This window comes from Cryptomeria japonica, chromosome 10 (genome assembly GCF_030272615.1).
Source record: "Cryptomeria japonica chromosome 10, Sugi_1.0, whole genome shotgun sequence".
NCBI classification, from domain to species: Eukaryota; Viridiplantae; Streptophyta; class Pinopsida; order Cupressales; family Cupressaceae; genus Cryptomeria; species Cryptomeria japonica.
Window position 1 is genome coordinate 202,160,569 of NC_081414.1, and position 22,081 is coordinate 202,182,649.

Below are 22,081 nucleotides of genomic sequence, written 5' to 3' on the forward strand. Positions count from 1 at the left end.
ATTGATGAATGGGCTATATATTGATGTGGAAAATGAGACTAAAGCCAAGTGGTAGGAGATCTTCAAACAAAAGGATGTCGGTGAACAATCTCAAATTGAAATTGTTGATGTCATTGAGCAAGATCCAAATGTCATCGAGCAAGGTCCAGACCCGGTTGACACTATACAAATTGATGAAGATGTAATGGATGAAGCAACATCGGAGCAGGAAATGATTGAAGGCACCCACATATGCAAAACTTGTCTCTAGTGAATCTGTCTTAGAACAAGTTCAGCCTTATCCGCCGATGAAGCCCCCAGTCTCAACCGAAGCTCCCAAAGACACCGAGCAAGCTATCGAAGGCAACAAATCTGAAGCTACAGGTGACACAACCCAAGATCAAACATCTCAAGCACAAACAAGCACTGCATATATTATAGCTGAGACCCCTAGCACTAAACCACCCAAAGACACTGCAACTGCTACAGGTACAGACCAAAGTGTTGCATCTACTGAGCAACCTACCAAGGGTCAGCAAGCCTCACAAGCACTTGTCTTAGTGCCACAGATCAAAGGAAAAGAGAAGAAGGTGAGAAAGCATGGTTTTAAATTTGACTTATCTAAACCGATCGTGTTGCCCAATGTAGACATTTCCAAATTGAAAGGGCAAGCACTCACTAAATTCGGTGAACTATGCAAAGCAAAGGCTGAATAGGAGAAGCAACTGGCCATACAGAAAAAGAACAAAGTACTTCAGAAGGTTAGGACACTACTCACAGAAATGCTACCATCAAAAACAGTGTCAACCGATGCAGCCATCCATATCCAGTTGGATGAACTCCTTAATCAGATTGAAACATCTGGAGTTGATGCATCCGAGTACTTAAGCAAGCTCAAGGATAAAGAGCTTACAACAAAAATGATAGAGGAAGTACAAAAATCAATTGCTGTTGGCAAAGTAAAACTTGTCAAATTCATTGCTGAGTTGTCCCCTCAGCTCAAGCACATTCTTTATTTATTCCAGAAATTATGTACATTTTCTTTATTTGTTAAAGATATAAAAAATAAAACTGATGCAATTGAGAAAGAGATCACCGATCTCTCATCTAAGTTGACCACTGAGCCCAATTTAGTTCATAATTTTTACAAAAAGCTACAACAGCTCATGGCTCAACAGTTAGAATTGAGGAATAAAGAGCATAAAATTAGGATGGATATAATGACCCTTCAAACATTATTCCTTCCTCATCTCTCATTAGTATAGGAGCAGCTCAACCGAGTTACAAGCTTATCAACTACACAAGAGGGAAGCACTCTTGATGGCTTGATATCACTCTTATCTGATATTCAAGCACAAAACTCCCTTATGGAAAGTCTCAAGGCCTCACTCTCAGTCACCCTCACCGACGCTCGGACCAAGTATAAGACTATTTTTGATTAGTTACCGCCTCCGGATGGAAATTAAGTTTTTAATGTTTGTCAAAAAGGGGGAGTAATATTATGATACTACAAAGAGGAAAGCCCAGCAAAGGGGGAGTAATTCTACGCTTGTGATACTACAAAGAGGAAAGCCTAGCAAAGGGGGAGTAATTCTACACTTGGAGAGTAGTACAGTTTTGATAACACAATTTTGAGTATTGTATACAAGGGGAGTATACCGAGTAGAATATATAGAGCACTCAGAGCACACAAGTACAGAATAGAACCAAACAAGAAAAATTTAGAGTTATGTACAGGATAATGATAAGGGGAGTATATCTGCATATACTATTTTATTGACTATTGTACATATTGTCAAGTATAGTCATCTTGACAAGTATATATTTTTTGAGTTATGAATTTGTAAGTAGTTTTTGTCAAACATCTCAACTAATGTCAAAAGGGGAGATTGTTACTACTTATCAAATTGCCATTAGTTTCATATCCAAAGTCATACTATATATTCTAGTCGATTATTATTACCGAATCATGCAGTCGGTACACTCAGAGAAGTCGGTACGAACAGTCTAGTCGGTTACAGAACAAAGCAGTCACAGAATGCAGTATTCACTGAGCTGTTTACCGAGTAAAGTTTCATGGATACCGAGTGGTAAAGTTAACTCACCGAATTGATATTCACCGAGTGAAATGTTTTACCATATACATTGAACCTGGACATGCACATGAAAACGTGTTACAACATTGAGGCACATCTAACCATTTTTGCATTGGGAATTGCACTATGAGATTGTGCATGATTACAAGGTCAATCTAACCAATGAGATATTTTTTTTAGTTATTCATTCGAAGAATATTTTGTAAGATCGAAGCAATGAATCAGATCACCGCTGTAAGAGATCTATTTATACAACATGATTCTAGTGTTAGATATATGAGATGCAATAAGAGATAACAGAGTGTATGCATGAAGGAAGACTGTTACAGAGACACAGAGAGGTCACCGAGAAGGTTATCAGTGAACAGTCGAAGAATAGAGTAAATAGAAGGGTTTACCGAGTTTCATTATGGGTTACCGAGGTATGCTATAAGCTAGGTAATCTTATTCAGAGCACATAGAATCTGCTTTAGCATTTCAGATGTAAAGTTGCAAATATTTGTAATTATTTTATTGTAATATTTTGAAGTTGTAAGAGAAACCTTTAACAGGGTGAAAGACTCTAACCAAGTCTACAAATTGTAAATCCTTTAACCAGGTGCCACACTTATATAGTGTTGTAAAAAAATCCTTTAGTAAGGTAGATCTAACTGATCTTGATACCCCTAACAGGGTAAGCTATCAGAAATAGCTAAATGTAGCTTTAACCAAGCATTCTTTATTATTGCAGTAGTGAAGTTGTGGGTGCCATCCCCACCGTAGTTTTTCTCTTTAACCAAGAGTTTCTGCATGACCAAAATATATGTGTTATGGAGTGAATCATGTATGATTGTTATCTGTTGATTATAGTTTTATTTTATGTTACTGCACTATTTTGTCTATGCATAACAGTAAGGTTATTATCAGAGAAAAGTTTTGGAGTACTGATTCACCCCTCCCCTCTTAGTACATTAGCTTTCTATATTGGGCCTAATAGTAGGAGGTGTTGCTACAAAAATTGGCTCGTTACATCTTCATGAATTAGGACAACTTCTTCATTCTTTTGTTCACCGTTTTCTATGTGATCAGTAAGCTATTCAAATAGTCCCTTACCTCTAATAAGCTTCGTTACCTTTATATTGACACCATACTCCATCACTTTTGTGATCCAACTAGCTCTTTTATCATTAAGATCTCTATTTAACAAAAAGTCTTTTATACTAGGATGAGCAACCGTTAGGTGAATTTTTCTATTTGAAAGCATGTGTCTAAATTTCTTTAGACTTCTAATGACCGCTAATGCATGTTTCTCAACAAAAGAATAATTTTGTTCATACCCTTCGAGGCCTTGGCTGAAGAATACTATTGGCTGCTCCAATCCCTCATCATTCTATTGAATCAACATAGCTGAAATAATATCAAAAGTACCAAAAACATATAATATAAAATCCTTTGCAATGTCTGGATTAATCAAAGTAGGCACTGATGCTATGATAGTCTTGATTTCTTCAAAATTATTCTTAGCCTCTTTGGACTAGCTGAAAGTAACATTTTTCTTAAGCATACTAGTCAATGACTTCAAAAGAAATGCTATATTGGGGATGAATCTTCTTACAAAATTGATTCTGCCTATAAAGCTTTGAAGGCCTTTCCTATGTGCAGGTAAAGGAAAAGCTAAAATAGTACTTACCCTCTCTGAATCTATGGTTATTCCTTGTTTGGAGACAATATAGCCCAACAACTTACCCTCGTGTATAGCAAAAATGCACTTTTTGGGATTTAAAGATATTCCATATTCTCTACACCTTTCAAAAATCTGCCTTAAGTGAGAAAAGTGCTCTTCCCCATGCTTTGAAAAAATGGTTCCAAAACAAATTTATTTATAAGACCTTGGAAGGCCATATCCATTGCCCTCTGAAAGGTTGCTACTGCATTAGACAAACCAAAAGGCATTTTCCAATATGCCATTGTTCCCCATTTTATAGTAAAGACAGTTTTAAATTGGTCATCCTCTTTTACCAGAATCTAATTATAACCAGAATAACCATCAAGTAGTGAAAATCTATCTGAACCTGAAACTACTTGTAAGATCTGCTCCATTGATGATAGTGGGTAATGATATTTTAGAGAAGCTCTGTTAAGATCTCTAAAATCTACACAAAGTCTAAGCTCATCATTCTTCTTTCTTACGGGAACCAAATTTAAAACCCAAGATGTATGCTTTATGGGAAAGATGATATTACCATGGATCAACTTGTTTAGTTCTATCTTCATGAGATGCTCGAGTTTTGGATTAAGGGGCCTTTGCTTTTGTCTCATAGGATTGGCATCAACTTCCAACTCTATGGTGTGTTGGGCTAATGTGGGGTTGAATCCCTTCAAATCTTCATACTGCCATGCAAACACGTCATTGAACTCTTGACAAAGGAAAACAAAAATCTGTTTCTTTTCATCTGTACATACCTTTCCAAGCTTTAATAACTTATCTCTGAAGATCTTAATAGGTTCATAGTGCTCCTCTTTAACCAAAATGCTACCTTTTTCCTTTTTAACCTGATCATTAGTGTTAAAGATTAACTCAAGGGTTACCAATCCCTTTGGCAGCTTATTACTTTTCAATTGAAGAATTTGATTTTCATATTGCTTTAAAAATTTATGCTGACTACCAACTGCAAATTCAGCCTCTTCAATAAGAAAATTAATAATTTGTTCATTTGAATCAAAGACTTGCCAATTGACACTATTATCTGGAATTGAGGGCCTAACAACCACTTTGACATATTGTTGTCTTTCAATCTTGCTTACCTCATCTGGTATGTCAAATTGAGCACCCAAGGCAGCCAACTTATCTGCTTCCTTATTCTGATTTCTAGGCACAGACAACATATTGAAAGCATCAAATTCTTCAATTAAGTCCCATATCCTATGCTCATACATTTTTAGGACATCATTTATAGTCACATTGACACCTCTTACTTGATTTACCACTAGCTCACTATCCCCAAATACTTGCAAATACGTTGCATTTCTTTTTCTAGCCCATTCCAATCCATGTGCAAGTGACTCATATTCAGCTGTATTATTAATATAGTTAAAAAAAATCTAAAGGCTAAAAAGTATTTCTTATCTTCAGGAGAGATTAACATAACACCACCTCCGGAACCAACCTTGCCCCTCGAGCCATCAAAATAGAGTTGCCACAATTCATTGTTCTATTGTTCACCCTGCTGATTGGACAATTGATTGTCACCCTTTTCAAGATTAGGGACAACGACACCTTCTTCATGGATCATGTATACACCTAGCTCTAATTCTTCCATATGCTTGAATGGATCTTCTTCATCATTCTCTACTACCCATTCATGTAATACTACATCAAGTATCCCTTCAATTGGGGTGTTTGGATCTTGGGTATCGGGTTGTTCTTTAGATTCTTGTATAGACAAATTTGCATTAACAACACTTGGGATGTATGTCTCTATATGATCATTAGCTAAGTATTCTGATTTTATGGTCACTTTGGTACCATATCTTGCTATTAAAAACATGTGTGACCAATCAGAAGACAAATACCCACCCAACTTGGCTGTGAAATCTCTTGACAAGAATAAAGCAAAGTAAGATGGAAGATCTATGATGTAGATATCTTGTGGGATTGAGAAGTTTGGGGATGCATGCAATATGAGATCCAAATTTTTAATCACACCTAATGTGTTTACTGCTGTCCCATCTAGCTGTACTACCCCTTTTGAAAGAGGCTCATATGTCAAACCCAACTTATCAACTATCTTTTTTGGCATGATAGAAGTAGTTGCACCCGAATCAATCATACATTTATGCACTAGGTGCTAACCTATGATTAAAGTCAGATAAAGAGGAGGGGGTTTAACCTTCTGAGTTTGTTGTTGGCCCTTCTTTTCTTGAGGGGCATTGGATAAGACTACTTTGGGTTGCTCATTAGGAAGCTCTTGTGACAAAGAGATGTTAGACAAGGCATTTTTAAGCAAATACTTTTGCCCTAGAAGAGCTAAGGAATCCCACATTGAGACACTGACATGCGTCTTTTTCAATTAATCCAAAGTATTAAATGAACTTGTACTAACCTTCTATTTTCCTCTTTTAACAACAGCTTCCTCTTGAACTTGTGCAGTATGTAATTGACCTCTTGGTTGATCCTTGTTGACCACTGGTTGCCCTTTTGGTAGGATTTGTGTATTCAGAGTGGGTTGAGGTCTAGGTGGTGCTTGTTGGCTTGTAGAAGCTTGATTGATGCCTTTATTAGCTTGTTGTCCTATATCAATGACTCTCTTTTTGGACCGTGTGTTGGATGCAATAGAAGTGTAAGAGTGATTATGATCTTGTGGCTGAATTACTCCACATAATTCTTCACCTTGCCAATTGACCAAGGTGACATCCGGGCCTTCTTCAGAATGAGAAACTTGTTGATCATGAGTTCCATGAGTACTATCTTCTAAGATAACAACATTATTTTGAACCATGAGTGATTGATGTAGTATACCATTCGAACAAGTGGTTTGATTATGAGGTTCATTGCAAGGATAACACCAATCATAATCCGATGCCATGTTGTTTTGAGCTAGGATGATATCTCTAGATGTGCTGGTAGTGTTGGGATCGTAAGGTATATTGGATCTTTGGTTACAATTTCTTCTTTGACCTTGAGGGTCAGCTTGATAAGGAGGCTTGTTTTGCTAGTTGTTCTGATTAGGGGCTTGATAAGGCTTGGTGTTCTGAAAAACTTGCTTCTCAATATTGGTCATTTTGTTACCAAAGCCTTGGAACATGGTTTTCATTTCATTTTTAAACTCCTAAAATTCTTGATTTGGGAGTGTGACAGTATTTGCTTGGACCGCAACTTGATAATTTAGTGCTGGTAAAGGTGGGACATCGACTAGAGGAGGCTATAAAAGAGGTACAATAGGCTATATTTCTTGAAATATGGGCATTGGTGGCCTAGGGGCTATTTTACCAGCCTGAATTAAGCAATTTTTTGCTCTAATAGCAACATCAAATGCATTTGGTAGAGTATTTGCACCCATAGACTGAATCATTACAAAAATGTCACTATTAAGGGCCCTAAGATAAGATAGAAATGCATGTGCAGGTGGTGCAGGGCACCTAGCTCAAAGTTGTCTTTTCTTGCATTTTAGAGTTTTTGTGTGATTTCAAGTTATTTTATGTTTTAATAAGGTGGAATAAGTCCTATGATGCTTTTTGAAGCCATAGTTTGGTTGTCCACACTTTTGTTGTGCTCAGGATCCAAAATTGTCATTATCCTGAAATATTGTCAAAATGTCAATTTTTGGTTTGTACTAGGTGGATGCCTGGAAAATTGTTAGAATGTTTGGAAATGGTTTAAATCCATTTTAGGATGCCATTTGAGTGATTTTTAAGGCCTTGAGAGCCTTGGAGTGTGTTTTTCCACTCATAGGTAAAAGTTGTCAAAATTGTCATGACAACTTTTGCATTTTTAGGCAAAAGTCGTCCATGAAGGAAATGGCATTGGAAGTTGGTTGGAACCAACTTGAAATTGTGTATAAAACCTTCTAAAAATCTCCAATATGGGGTTAATCAACTTTTGGTTTGCATTCAATTTGCCAAGGGTTTCTTATGTTTTTACTCACATTTGGATTGTTTTTGCTTTGAATTTCTGATTTTGTATGACCTGTATGGTCTGGTACTCCAAGGAGAAAGGAGGTCACTAGGATTGACGGTTTTCTCTTAGGAGAGACTTTACATTCAAAAGAGGGGTTGAAACTCACAAGATCCAATCCCACATAATGCAAGATTGAATTATAAATGAGTTTCAAGGGTTGAGATAGCAAGGCTACCCTCTTTTGTAAAGAATGTAGATAGAAGGATTGAACTAGGAGTGTATGTGAAAGTAAGAAAGATTCGCTTGTAGACAGAGATAGAGACGCGGGATGAAGCTACGGACCTGGAATTAGCAGTAAAATGTCGAGACGATGCTGTCCTGTAAGTTTGAGCGAAAGTTGACGGGACGATGGTGCCCGGCGTGCACACGGTCCTCCGAAAAATCCACGAAACGAAGGGGGATCTGTTCGTCTTTGCACAAGGATTCCAGATCTTCAATTACAGCCGTGTACCTGCAACCTACACACAGAAAAGAGAGGATGATTGGGGGGTTAGGGATTAGGGGTTTGCCTTCAGGTCAAACCCCGGTTTGGAATTAACCAAGAAATGAGAATGCTGTAAATGTAAATGTTTGTAATGTAATCAAGTACTGATACCTTGTTGTAAGAATGTTTGTATTCTTACATGCGAAGGTGTAATGATGTTGTATGTTGTATGTTGTAAGTGATCTCCTCTTCAATGGTTGAATCCTTGTCTTGAATACAAAACCTAGCCTTGAATGGAGACTTAGAATGCTCAATTGCTTGAAGGAATGCTTGAATGCTTGAATGTTTGAATGTTTGCCTATCGCTTTCAACTCTTGCACACATATGTTTTTCCTTTTTTTTTCATCTCTACCCTTTCTGAGAGGGGAAATTTAGTTTATATACTTGTCAATTAGGGTTAGAAGACTGATTTTTCCGACCTTAGGCCGACCTAGGAACATTATTTATCAAATTGCAAACTTAAGGACCCGATGCCCAACAAGAGACCGGGCCCAAAATAGGGCACTGGGCACCATGGTCCCACCTCCCGGGATAGCAGGGTGCAAGGAGGATCAGGCCAAGGTGCAGAAAAGATGCAGTTTTTGATGTCACAAATAGTTTTCAAGGTCTCCATTCAGGTTCAGTGTTGCGCTGCCATCGTGAAGACCCAAATGCAGTCGAAATTGCAAGTGTCGCAATTTTAGGATGCTACATTTAGCCCCCACTTTAGCGGGTGTATAAGCGTATGCCCATACTTCCAGTAAAGTACAAGGAAACAACGTTGAAAGACTTTCACCACGTCAAGGAGGCAAGATACACCAAGCCCCCAGTGGACTAAGGATCTTACGACTTCGATTGACAAAGTAAAAGGGAAGATCATGAGGGAGAACCATGATTGATAGTAGTAAGGTTCCCTCACTATGAGTCATGCAAGAAAAATACCAAAAATTTTCAAGGCAAAGCTAAGTTCGTCAAGAAATTTTCAAGTATCCTGAAGAGATATGGACGGGGTGTATGCCCCCTACATTAAAGCGATCGCACACGCCTCAATGGTGGTGATTGCTTTAAGGTAGTGATACACATAAGAAATGAGAAGGGAAAGGAGCACGTTATCACAAAGATTTAGCCCCCAAGTGTGAGATAAACCCAAGGATAATAGACCCAAAACACAAAGCACGAGGTGACTTCGCTTTCCTTGGGGTCAGTATGCTGTATGATAATTCATGTATATCATATGTATGTATGCATAATTGTTCTTCATTCCCCAATCAAGGAAAGTCACCTAGAAGAAGGAAACACGTGTCTTTTGAGTCAACATGAGAGAGACCAAAAGAGATCTCAATGCTTTGCATCGTCCTCAAGTAGACAACACTAAGGACAACAAATAGAAGAATGAGAATAACACATAGAAGAAGTAACAAAAGATATCAAGAGAGGAGGAGAGAGTCTACTATGCTAATGAACTAATCTAGCACGTCATCCACCCCCCGATCTTGCTGATCAATATTTCAGGAAGGCAGGGAACATGCTAGAGGAGGAACATCCAACACAGCAGATGGAGCTATCACAAGATCCAAACAAGGGCTATGTTCATGTTCCAAGCCACATTGTTCTTGTCTAGGAGCTAGGATAAGTGCTTTAGAAAATTCATTAGATAAATGGTTATCAACATCAACATATTCATATTCACTATCAGAAGCAAGAGAAGTAACATTTTCATCATGAATAACATTTTCATCTAGATCATCATCAATATTTATAAAAATAGGATCTTTAACTCACACAGGATCAAAACCATCATGCATCTTATGCTTAGGAGATTTTGGCTCAATTTTTGGCTGAGGAGAAAATGGAATAATACTAGTTGAAGGTGTTTGTGGGGATTGCAAAGTTTGAGAAGCAGCTGCACGAGCTCTAAGACGACGCTTTTGTCAGTGTTCACGCGCAGAACGATTTCGTCTAGTCTTAGTAGGAAGTTGAGAAGATTGAGGAGGAGGAATGTTCTCATCCTTATCACTTGGGTGTTTAGGTTGTGGTCTCTTAGGTTGGATAATAGGAGAAGAGGAAGGTCTCTTCTCTTTATAAGAGGAAGGAGGAGGAACTGCTCCATATAAAGGAGGAATATTTGGTTTAGGAAGGAGACCAAGTCCATCATGACGAGGAGGTATAGGTTTACTTTTGGAAAGTTTATTAGACATAGACATAGTTACATCCATAGGGATGGGTTAGGAATCTTCTTGAGGAAAGACATTAGTTTTATCTTTCAAAGGAAGAACTTCCTTCTCAAGAATGATAGGAATATCAAGTTTGGGTGTTCGAGGTTCACTTAGAGATAGGGTCATATCTTTTTTCCACTTTTGATAAGATTTGAAAAGATGATCACTTCACGGTGGAAGAGATTGGAATTGTTTAGGCCAAAAATAATCAATAGGAATGCTAGAAGTTCTTTCAGCTGGTTTAAAGAGACTATGATTGACAGTAACAACTTCACCATTATGGGGAAATTTCAAACACTTGTGAATAGGAGAAGCAATAGCTTTCATGGAAGATAGCCAAGGATAGCCTAGCTTCACACGAAATTGTTCAGATGATGGAATAATAGCAAAGCTCACATCAAGGGATTTGTTATGGACCTCAATAGGTAATGTAATAGAACCAATTGCAGGAGAAGAAAATGCATCAAATAATTTCACAACCACATTTGTTTTGTCATAGATCACTTGATTCAATTGCAAAGTAAAAAGAAATTATTCAGTAATAATATTAGCCATGCAAGAAGGATCAATAAACACTCCACGACAAGGTGTATTCTTGAATTTTGCAACTATATATGAAGGACCATCAGGTGCCCTGATAGTTTCACTGGAATCAAATGTGATGGAAGGTTCTTTAGGGATTTTCTGCTACTCTACAAAGTTAATCACATTCGGAGTCATAGACACAAGACCATCAGGTGAGAAGGAGGAATCATTAGTCTCAATCACATTAGAGGTATGAGAAGGTAATGTATCAGTAAAAATCTTAAGATTTTGGTTAGGAAGAGCTACAGATGTGTTGCCTTTATCATTCACGCCTGAAACAGAGATAGTATTATTATCAATCAAATCTTGAATTTTACCCTTTAAAGCAAAACATTTTTCAGTACCATGCCTAGGTTGACGATGAAATTGACAAAAAGATTTGTTATCAAAATAGGGTGAATTAATCTTTGCAGGATCTATTTGCTTTATAGGAGGGAGAGTAAGCACATTTTGTTCCAATAACTTATTCATAATACTATGCAATGATTCATTCAAAGGAGTAAACTTTCTTTCTTTCTTGAAAAACTTAGAAATAGGAGGCACACCTGATGCTGCATTCACATTGTTGTTGATGATGTTTTCATTGAACTTAACGAACTCTCTATTTAGTTTAAACTTCCCCAATGGTTGTTGACTACTATCACCCTTATCACTCGGAGCCATAGGATTTGCTTGTTCCATTTGACTCACAGTCAGTTGATAATTGTGAAGAGTTGTACACAACTGTTGGAAAGAAGTAAACACAGAAAACAGAAGTTTTTCTCTAATATCTTTTTGTAAATTAGAAATAAAGATTCTTTGAATATCATTGTCAGGTACTGGAAAAGAAATTTGAGCACACAAATGCTTATATCTACCAATGAAATTAGTCATTTTTTCTTTAACACCTTGTTTACAATGCATTAAATCAATCAAAGTAACTTTAGGACTTATATTGTTTTGAAATTGTTGAATAAAAGCATTTGCAAGTTGTTGGAAAGAAGTAATAGAATAGGAAGGCAACGAGCAATACCATTGTAGAGCCTTATCTCTTAATGTTCTAGTAAACAGTTTTGCAAGCAACCTTTGGTCGTGAGCAAAATCGGTACATATTGTTTGAAAGGTCTTAACATGTGTTAGAGGATCACCTTTACCATTATAAAGCTCCAACTGCGGGATTTCAACATGTTTAGGGGGGATAGCTCGAACAATGTCAAGAGAAAGTGGGCTCACAACATCAAATGTGGGCACACTAAACTTAGATTGATTCATAGAGGCAATTTGTTGCTGTAAAGAAGAGACAGTTTGTGCAAGATTTTTAATGGTCACTTCAGTCGAAGAGTTCATATTAGACATGTTAGATTGTGATGGAGGTATTATGTTATTGAAAGAAGGTATTGATTGAGAGTAAGGTGGTGGGACACTATGATGGTTAGTCATAGGAGATGATTGGAAGGAAGGAGCACTACAAGGAGGAATGGAATGGTTGAATGAATTGCCCCCTTGCGTCATGTTCATTTGTGGAGATGTAATAGGGACACTCATTGAAGGAATGAATGAAGAAGTCGGATTGAATGAAGGAATAGGGTTGATTGAAGAAGAAGGATTGCCCCCATGACTGGTGATCATAGGTGGAATGTTTTGTATTGAAGTAGTCATTATGTTTGATGTAAAAGTAGGTATACTAGCAATAGAAGTTGTCAAAGGGATAGAATGATTGACTTGAGTAGGAGTTTGTGTATAACCTAAAGTTTCGACACAACTCTTCATAGGCATCACATTAAAATCCACGATGTGTGCAATACTACACAAAATATCAATTCCATTCTTATCACTTTGAACCATACGTTTTAGACCCTCAATTAATGAAAGGGCTTGACTATCGGGGTATGCTTGAGACATCCATTGCTGAAAATCATCAAATTGGTTATCCAATTTCGAAAGTTGTTCTATAGAAACCTCATGGAGAGCTTCTTCATCATTAAGAGGATTAGAGGAATTACCCGTGTCCTCATTAAAAAGGCCTTTCAAATTAGGTTCCATCTCCTCGGTACTTAAACCTTGGAAAGACTTAATTCTAAGGCTTTGTCTAACGGGAATAGTGTAAGTACGGCTTATTGTTGTAAAACTCATGCACTAGAGAGAGAGAGAAGATTTTGAATTTTTAAAATAAAGTTGGCAAAATTGAACAATGAGATAATGATTATCCAATTTGAACTTTGTGAAAGAAGAGGGAAACACAACTTCCAAGAAAGGTAGGCACAATTGAAAAATTAGGGCCAAGGGGGGTAGCTCTTAATTTTAATTGTTATCTTGAAAATTGAAATCTTGAATTTTGAATTTATTTTCGAATTTAGAGGTAGAAAATTTCAATAAAATCAGCCAATCTCCTAGATTTAAGCTGTTAAATGCAATCATGACAATCTCCCGAAATTTTAGAAAAAATGTCAGGGACCATGGCGAACGGAGTGCACACGGTCCTCGCAACTTTTTTCAAAATTTTCAGGGATGAAAGTTATGATGATTTTAAAGCTAATCTGAAAAAATTGAGTGATTTTACGATCTGTAGATAGGCCAAATTAAAGTTGCAATCTCAAAATTGAACCCTACCAAGATTGTTGAAAAATGCAAAATTTGAATTTTGAAAAAGAGAGGGAAACTGAAATTTTGAATTTTATGATTTTAGAGGGAATACTAAAAGCAATGCAAGCTTTGAAATTTAAAAGTTGACTCAATTTCATGCAAAATTCAATTTTGAAAGCGGAAATCAAAGTTGTTGCAATCAAACACTTAATTTCAAAAGTCACAAATTGCAAAAATTTGAATAAAGCACTGAAACTTTGAATGAATGCCAACACACCTTTCAGATTTAGGACAGTAAGAAACACAATTTTGACACAAAATTTCAATTTCAACAATTTTTGAATGATTAGAGGCCTTAATCCAAGCAATCACTAGACCAACTTTGACTTTAATTTTGAAAGTGTTAGAATTGATGAAATCAGCCAAGATTCTGGATTCTAGCAGAAAAATACAGTAAGATCTAGCTCCCAAAATTTTGAAAAAAATGTCGAGGACAATGGCGCTCGGGGTGCACATGGTCCTCGCAACTTTTTTCAAAATTTTCAAGGATGAAAGATATTATGATTTTGTTGCGGAATCCAAAGTTACAGCCAATTTGGAGGTGTTCTGATCAGTGAAATCATCGGTCAAAGGTTGAATCAAGAGGGTTTTAAAAATTAGGGTTTTGACACTTAACCACTTAATTTTCAGAATTAAAGCACAAATATGAATTGACAATTTGCAATAGAAGGGTAGATCTGAAACAAGCATTAACAATTAAACATTTCACAAGCTCAATTACTAAAAATAAAATTTAGGGTTTTTATGCAATTAACCTCTAAAATTTGCAAAAGATCAAACATGGAAATGTAATTAAGGAAGCAAATTTTTTCAGATCTAGCCATGAATAATCAGAATTAGGATGTTCATGTTGGGTTCACCAAAATGTAAAGCGGAAAATCGAACCCTGGGTGTTCCCCCCACTCCAAGGAGAAAGGAGGTCACTAGGATTGATGGTTTTCTCTTAGGAGAGACTTTACATTCAAAAGAGGGGTCGAAACTCACAAGATCCAATCCCACACAATGCAAGATTGAATACTAAATGAGTTTCAAGGGTTGAGACAGCAAGGCTACCCTCTTTTGTAAAGAATGTAGATAGAAGGATTGAACTAGGAGTGTATGTGAAAGTAAGAAAGATTCGCTTGTAGACAGAGATAGAGACGCGGGATGAAGCTACGGACCTGGAATTAGCAGTAAAATGTCGAGATGATTCTGTCCTGCAAGTTTGAGTGAAAGTTGATGGGACGATGGCGCCCGACATGCACACGGTCCTCCAAAAAATCCGAGAAACGAAGGGGGATCTGTTTGTCTTTGCACAAGGATTCCAGATCTTCAATTACAACCGCGTACCTACAACCTACACACAAAAAAGAGAGGATGATTGGGGGGTTAGGGATTAGGGGTTTGCCTTCAGGTCAAACCCTGGTTTTGGAATTAACCAAGAAATGAGAATGCTGTAAATGTAAATGTTTGTAATGTAATCAAGTACTGATACCTTGTTGAAAGAATGTTTGTATTCTTACATGCGAAGGTGTAATGATGTTGTATGTTGTATGTTGTAAGTGATCTCCTCTTCAATGGTTGAATCCTTGTCTTGAATGCAACACCTAGCCTTGAATGGAAACTTAGAATGCTCAATTGCTTGAAGGAATGCTTGAATGCTTGAATGCTTGAATGTTTGAATGTTTGCCTATCGCTTTCGCCTCTTGCACACATATGTTTTTCCTTTTTTTTTCATCTCTACCCTTTCTAAGAGGGGAAATGTAGTCTATATACTTGTCAATTAGGGTTAGAAGACTGATTTTTCTGACCTTAGGCTGACCTAGGAACATTATTTATCAAATTGCAAACTTAAAGACCTGATGCCCAACAAGAGACCGGGCCCAAAATAGGGCCAGGGACCAGGGCACTGGGCACCATGGTCCCACCTCCCGGGACAGCAGGGTGCAAGGAGGATCAGGCCAAGGTGCAGAAAAGATGCAGTTTTTGATGTCACAAATAGTTTTCGGGGTCTCCATTCAGGTTCAGTGTTGCGCCGCCATCATGAAGACCCAAATGCAGTCGAAATTGCAAGTGTCACAATTTTAGGATGCTACAGTAGCATAGGAAGTTAGAAATTTGTTTTAACTTTCCAAAAAGTATAATGTGAAGGTCTGAAGTTCTTTGAATATAAAGTTATCACTGTTTTTGTAATAGTTGTTCACAAACCCTTGAAATTTGGGGTTTTGATTGTAAAAATGCATTTTACCTGAGCATCCATGAATGGAAAAAGTTGCAATACATTTGATGGATCAGGTAGGCTCTACAAATATTTTTAGAGTAGGCATTTTGTGTTTTTTTAGGCCACAAGGATGAGAATGGGTGAGATGAACAACACACAAGCTTGTAGCTAGTGTGTGGGGGCAGCAGAGATTGCTCATTTTTAGAGCCATGGAGAACTGATACCTTAGAAACCCATAGTGTTTTGGAAAGGTATATGGGTGTACCAAAAGTATCCAAGATTTTTCTGGTTGTATATTTTGACTGGTGAAGATTTTGGAGCACATCTTCCAAAACTGCCTGGAAGCCTTAAACCCCTTAAAAATAGCTCATTTTGAGTTACCCTAGTTGTACGACAAACCCATATGGGAAAATTAGTGATCTTGTTTAACTTACAAATGGGTATCTTAATATGTAAAAATATCTAGGGGTTGTTAGGAATTTTTAGGGGGAAAGACCAAAAAACAGTCCCAAAAGGGCTAGTCATTTAGGCCTAATAGCAGCCGGTAGAAGCAAGTTGAAAGCCTAGGGCTTGGGAGGAAGGTGAAGAACATTATAATGAATAAAATGACCTTGAAAATACTTGAAAAACATAACCAAAAACTTTAAACATGGTTAGAGTGAAGATCCTTGGTGGAGGTCTTTGGAGCCTAGTTGGAGCCTAGCTGGAGTTTTGGGAAACTAGTAGGAGACCATCTCAAAATCAGAGATTTGGGGTCAAAACCAACAAGAAACCTCAAGAGGCTATACCTAGGAGGCAAGGCAATATATTTAGGCCTTGGAGGTCTATGGAGTGTACCCTAACAAGTTACCTTGGAGGAGCTTGAGTAGAAGGGTGAGTTGAGGAGTTGGGGTGAGTAAGGGCGAATTGGAGAGCTAGGCACAAGATCTCTGCATCAGAGTGATATCATAGCCATTCTTTGAAAGATTTGGTGTGTGTCAGATTGTGAAGAATTAGAAGCAAATTCAATGCCTCCAAAGGCAATGACTCCAGAAGCCATCCGACAGATGGTGGTAGAGATGATAGAAGGATTGAAGGATACAGAAGGAAGCAGAGGAACGAGAGAGGCAAAGAAGAAGAAGGGAAAGGTTAAGATAGAATGGAGTGATGAGACTAATGAAGAAGTGGAAGATGGAGAGGAACCAATAGTAATAGCTATGCCTCAAGACCAAAAGTTATTCCTAGATGCAGTCAAATGGACAATCTAGATGGATTACCCACATATGGAGGAAACCTCAATGGAGAAGAGTTGCTAGATTGGATAGAAGCTCTCAATAATCATTTTGTTTACAAAGAGGTAGCAGAAGAGAAAAGAGTTAATGTGACGAAATCAAGAATGAGAGGATCAACATTGGTTTGGTGGAATATGATGGAAGAAGAAAGGATACAAGAAGGCAAGAAGAAGATAACTTCATGGGAGTGTATGAAGATCAGACTTAAGGCACAATTCCTTCTAGGAGATTATGAAGTTCAAATTCATAAGAGACTACAAAATCTGAAATAAAGGGAGCTAGATGTCAATGCTTACACAGAAGAATTCCATAAGGTAAGCCTCAGAGTAAGAAGCATGAGAATGAGGTGGAGAAATTGGCTAGATACATGAATGGATTGAGACAAAATATACAAGATGAAATTAGTATCCTTACTCCTGATACCGTTCATAAGTGTTTTTAGTTAGCATTAAGGGCAGAAGACAAAATCAAGAGGAGGAGTGAACAAAATCAAAAGTTTAGAGGTGGCAGATCCTTTAGAGGAAGGGGCACTTTTAATAGAGGACAACAAACATCAAGGAATGAAGAAAACTCCAGGAAAGAAGGTGGTGGAGACTCTTCAAGGGGGCCATTTAGAGGATCCTTCAGAGGAAGAAACAATTTTAGGGGTAGATTTGGAAGCTCAGGAAGAGGAAATTTAGTTTTCACTGGTAGATGTTACAATTCTAATCAAGTTGGCCACACAATGGGAAGGTGTCCAAAGAAAGCAACTAGCTCTTCACACTCATACATGGGTGAGAGTAGAACACAATTAGTGTAGGAAGAAGACAATCAAAGTGTGTCTTCCCCTCTCAGCAAGGTAGGCCCAGTGACAGATGGTGAAATTTTAATGCTAAGAAGGTCTTTGTTGAAGATTCCTCAAGCTCAAGAGCCACCACAAAGGAAGAGTTTGTTTAGAACAACTTGTAAGTCTCAAGGCAAGATTTGCAAAGTGATTGTAGACTCAGGTTCAACTGAGAATATAGTTTCAACTGAAATGGTGGATAAACTCAAGTTAAAGAGGTTGCCACATCTCACTCCCTACAAGGTGTCATGGCTCAACCGGGGCCAACATGTCTTAGTTGATGAGCAAGCATGGGTAGACTATGAGATTGGTGAGTATAAGGAAAAGATTTTATGTGATATATTTCCTATGGATGCTTGCCATTTGCTGTTGGGACGTCCATGGCAATTTGATGTAAAGGCTCAACATGATGGAGAAAGAATAGCTATATCATTATCAAGAATGGTAAGAGGTATCAAATGGATCCATTACCTGATCCAAAAGAGGAAACAAAAGTGGGATCAGGTGTGATGATGATGAGTGGGAAAGAGTTTTTTAAGGTGATGAAACAAGAAGGAGATCAAGGATATGCTATTATGCTCAAACCTAGTGAAGAAGGTAAGGCAGATCCAATGGAAGAAGTGCCACAAGAGGTGAAGGGTCTACTCAAACAATATGCAGAAGTAATAGGAGAAGATCTACCTAATTCTTTTCCACAAATGAGGGATGTAAATCACCAAATAGATCTGATTCTAGGGGCAAGTTTGCCTAACAAGGCTGCCTACAAAATGACACCTAGTCAAAATGAAAAAATTGCCAAACAAGTGCAGGAGCTCTTGGACAAAGGATTCATCAAAAAGAGTTTGAGTCCATGTGGTGTACCTACTGTCTTAGCACCCAAGAAAGGGGGAAACTGGAGAATGTGTACAGATTCCAGAGCAATCAATAAGATCACTATAAGGTACCGGTTCCCTATGCCAAGGATAGAAGACTTGTTGGACAATCTTGGGGGTGCAAGCTACTTCACAAAGGTGGATTTAAAATTAGGTTATCATCAGATAAGAATCAGACCAGGGATGAATGGAAGATAACCTTTAGGACCAATGCCAGCCTCTATGAGTGGTTGGTCATGCCATTTGGCCTTACCAATGCACCTAGCACCTTTCAAAGGCTCATGAATGAAGTCTTGGCTGAGTTCATAGGCAAATTTGTGATTGTATATCTTGATGACATTATAATCTTTAGCAGGTCCAAAGAAGAACATCTCAAGGATGTGGAGATGGTCTTGAAGAAGCTAAAAAAGGCACAACTCAAAATCAACCTTGAAAAGTGTGAGTTTCTCAAGACCGAACTTGTATATCTTGGTTTTGTCATTTCACAAGGTTGTCTAAAAATGGATCCTAGTAAGGTTGAGGCAATACTTAGTTGGCCTACACCTAATAATATCAGTGATGTTAGGATCTTTCATGGGCTAGCATCTTTTTATAGGAAGTTTGTAAGAAAATTTAGTCATGTGTGTGCTCCTGTGCTCAATACTATCAAAGGGGGAGTCAAGTGTCAGTTTAGGTGGACATAGGAGGCCCAAAAGGGATTTGAGTTGTTGAAAAAGAAGATAGCTAAGTTACCTACCCTTAGGTTACCTGATTTCAGTCAGTTATTTACAGTAGAGTTTGATGCTAGTCAAAGAGCAATAGGGGCTGTTTTGAGTCAAGAGGGTCTTCCCATAGCCTTTTTCTCTGAAAAGTTGAATGAAGCAAAGAAAAAGTACTCTGTGTATGACTTGGAGTTGTATGCCATGGTGCAAGCCTTGAAGAAGTGGCATCATTACTTGCTGCCCAAAGAGTTTGTGTTCTATACTGACAACCATGCCCTTAGTTTTCTCAATGGACAAGAGAAGTTGAATCAGAAGCACCTCAAGTTGGTAGAATACCTACAATCTTACACCTTCACTATCAAGCATAAGAAGGGCACCTCAAATAAATTTTTTGATGCACTCAATAGGAGAGTCATGACCATACAAGAGATTAAATTGCACAGTGTGGGGTTGGAGGAGTTGAGAGACCTCTACAAAGAAGACAAAGATTTTGCTGATATATGTGCTACATATTCTGATTTTTCTAACACTTCTCATGTTTCCTACTCAGAGTATATGATATAGGAAGGTTTGTTGTTTAAAGGACATCTCCTTTGTATACCCCAATTCTCTATGAGACAAAACATCATTAAGAGAAACATCAAGGGGGTCTAGGAGGTCATTTTGGCAATGATAAAACAATGGAACAGGTTAGTCGGTTCTACTATTGGTCCAAGTTGAATTCAAAAGTAAGGAGATTTGTTGAACAATGTGCCATATGTCAGAGAGCAAAAGAATCAGCAAGTAATGTAGGTTTATATCAGCCCTTAGTCATACCCCAGAGGCCTTGGGAATGTTTGAGCATGGACTTTGTGTTGGGTTTACCAAGAACACCTAGAGGATTTGATAGTGTTTATGTGGTGGTAGATAGGTTCAGCAAAATGGCTCACTTCATCCCTTGTAAGAGTACCAATGATGCCACCTATATTGCAGGTCTTTTCTTCAAAGAAATAGTAAGAATACATGGACTTCTAGTTAGCATTGTGAGTGATAGGGATGTTAAGTTTTTGAGTCACTTTTGGAGAACCTTATGGAAGAAGTTGGGTACTAGACTCTCATTTTCATCTGCCTACCATCCACAATCAGATGGTCAGACTGAGGTGGTCAATAGGTCCTTGGGTAATCTCCTCTGGTGTCTCACTAAGCAGCATGGTCAGACTTGGGACTTGGTGATCAGCCAAGCAGAGTATGCATACAATGATTCAGTCAACCAAAGCACAGGTAGAAGTCCTTTCGAAATTGTTTATGGAATGCATCCTAGAGGTGTCTTAGAACTTAGTGATATCAATACAATGACCCACAAGAGTTCTCAAGGAAAGAGTTTTGTTGAAGGTATTAAGGAAATTCATGACAAAGTACGATAGTCCTTGCAACAAAAATCATAAAAATATAAGGAACAATCTGATCAATCAAGGAGGAACTTGCAATTTAAGGTTGGAGAATTAGTTTTGTCTTATATTAGAAAGGAAATATTTCCAAAAGGACAACCAACCAAGTTGATGATGAAGAAGATTGGGCCACTCAAGATTGTTCATAAGTTTGGCCAAAATGCCTATGAGGTTGAACTACCTCCTTCTTTGGCCATATCTCCTATTTTTAATGTTTGTGACTTGTATCCCTATAAAGGAGAATCTTATACCTCTTAGATGGATACCACATTGCAATCTGAAGAGGAGTGGGTGAAGGATTTACCAGTTAGTCAACCGGTTCAGTTGGAAAGCATCTTGGATACCAAGGTGATCAAGAAGACAAGAAAGGGCATCTACAAACATTATCTTGTGAAGTGGGCAAGTATACCTGATATAGAGGCTATGTGGATGTCAGAAGATGACATAATTTATCATGGAGTGCAACTAGCAGACCTGATAACTCAAGGGACTTGAGTTCCTTGCCCCAAGGGAGTATGGTGCAGGGCACCTTGCTCAAAGTTGTCTTTTTTGCATTTTAGAGTTTTTGTGTGATTTAAAGTTATTTTATGTTGTAATAAGGTGGAATAATTCCTATGATTCTTTTTGAAGCCATAGTTTGGTTGTCCACACTTTTGTTGTGCTCAGGATCCAAAATTGTCATTATCCTGAAATATTGTCAAAATGTCAATTTTTGGTATGTACTAGGTGGATTCCTAGAAAATTGTTAAAATATTTTTAAATGGTTTAAATCCATTTTAGGATTACATTTGAGTGATTTTTAAGGCCTTGAGAGCCTTGGAGTGTGTTTTTGCACTCATAGGTAAAAGTTGTGAAAATTGTCATGACAACTTTTGCATTTTTAGGCAAAAGTTGTCCATGAAGGAAATGGCATTGGAAGTTGGTTGCAAAAAAATTGAAATTGTGTATAAAACCTTCTAAACATATCCAATATGGGGTTAATCAACTTTTGGTTTGCATTCAATTCATTTGCCAAGGTTTTCCTATGCTTTTTCTCACATTTGGACTATTTTTGCTTTGAATTTATGATTTTGTACAACTTGTATGGTCTAGTATGGTGATCATAGTAGCATAGGAAGTTATACATTTGTTTTACCTTTCCAACAAGTATAATATGAAGGTCTGAAGTGC